This window comes from Nannospalax galili, unplaced genomic scaffold, assembly GCF_000622305.1.
Source record: "Nannospalax galili isolate Female #2095 unplaced genomic scaffold, S.galili_v1.0 scaffold596, whole genome shotgun sequence".
Classification (NCBI taxonomy): domain Eukaryota; kingdom Metazoa; phylum Chordata; class Mammalia; order Rodentia; family Spalacidae; genus Nannospalax; species Nannospalax galili.
The window spans coordinates 2,270,076-2,271,501 of record NW_008340140.1 but is presented as its reverse complement, the minus strand read 5'-3'; the positions used below and the strand labels follow the sequence as shown (position 1 = coordinate 2,271,501).

Below are 1,426 nucleotides of genomic sequence, written 5' to 3'. Positions count from 1 at the left end.
AAGAAGTACTAGGAGGTGGGTGGGAAGGGAAGGGAGGAAAATGGGGGCACCCAAGCATGCGAGGCAGAGTGCCACAGCACCCCACTTCTGCCAGGGTCACAGTCCCTTGTTGACCTTGAGTAGCACCACCCTGTGTGCAGAGATGCTGTCCTGCCCCATCTGGGCCTCCTTGGTAAACTGTCCCCATGTGATGATCCAGACCCCGGCATGCAGACCTGATGAGCCAATAGACAAGGTCCTTCTTCCTCTTCTGCCTTTCAGAAGATTAGCTGTGTCTCAGTGGCCACAGTTCCAACTGTAGGGACCAATCATGACTTTTTAATCTCATGGCTGTGGCCAGTGCTTGAAATATAGCAAGAGAGAGTGTAGTGAAGGAGAGAGAGGACAAGAAGAGAGAGAGGACAAGAAGAGAGAGAGGACAGACAGAAGGGAAAAGCAAACACAGAAGGGGTGGCTCCCTGTCCTCCTCCTCTCTGTATGCCCTTGTGTGAGGACTGCTGCTTATGGAAGAACTGGATGAAGGGAAGGCCAAAGATTCGGCATGCCCAGCCCTGCACCATGCCTTTTTGGTGCTGCTGCCCAAGCCCAGCCATGTCTAGCCTGCATCATTTGTGTATATGTTATGAGTCAACGGTCTGTGTCCCATAAGCTGCTCTCAGCCCTTTGCCCTCAGAGCATGGAGTTTCCTAGTGCAATGTTTTGGCTCCAGGAAGAGTTAACAAGGGGCCTGAATGCTAAGGATCCCTCATGGCCATCAGGTCCTGGTGGCCTTTTCAGTGGCAGACATATCAACAACCTCTGGACCAAATGAATTTTAAACACCTAAAAGGATGCATTTCAACCATCCTTCAGCACGCCATTACCTGAGTCTCCAAATCTGCTGGGTTGCTCTAGGTACTTTCGGGTTTGCCTATCTTTGGTATCATCCACCCCTGGCCACTTGAGCTATCCCAGCGTCCCCTGTAGCGGTCAGCTACACACAAGCCAAGGCCACCTTCAAGCGAGCTCCCTGTGGCCCCAGCATTTTACAAGGACACCCCATCAGGCCTGGCCGTTTCCCTGGGTGAGGGGCTCGAACTCCAGTCCCCATGCTTGAGTGCAAGCCCTTTAGCCACGGAGCCATCCCGCAGCCTCCAGGCTCCTGTGACTTGCATACATGGAAGCAGTTCTGCACTGTGAGTGCGCCCCCTGCCGCCGGCGTCTCCTCACTCTCCGCCACACCCCCTGTTTCTGTCGGCCGACACAGAACCTGCCTGTCCCTTTAACTGGCATGTACCAAGTCCTCCCGGGTTGTGTTTCCGCTCCAGTCCCTGTCCGCAGGGGGCGTTTGTCCACCGAGCTTCCTGCGGTGGGAGGCCGAGGTGCGGCTGGCGTCGTTGGGTCTGCGGGGCTGAGCGGGGCTGAGCGGGGCTGGCGGAGGGGGAAG

The 1,426-nt window shown here is 55.8% G+C and overlaps 1 protein-coding gene across 1 annotated transcript in view; it reads left to right on the top strand.

Moving 5' to 3' along the window:
• Positions 1–1,340: 1,340 nt before the first annotated feature.
• Pfdn4 (prefoldin subunit 4) overlaps positions 1,341–1,426 on the top strand; it is an 11,759-nt gene continuing 11,673 nt past the window's right edge. The window contains exon 1 of the mRNA XM_029564542.1: positions 1,341–1,361. The gene's annotated coding sequence lies outside the window, so the exon portion shown is untranslated. The remainder of the gene's footprint in view (positions 1,362–1,426) is intronic.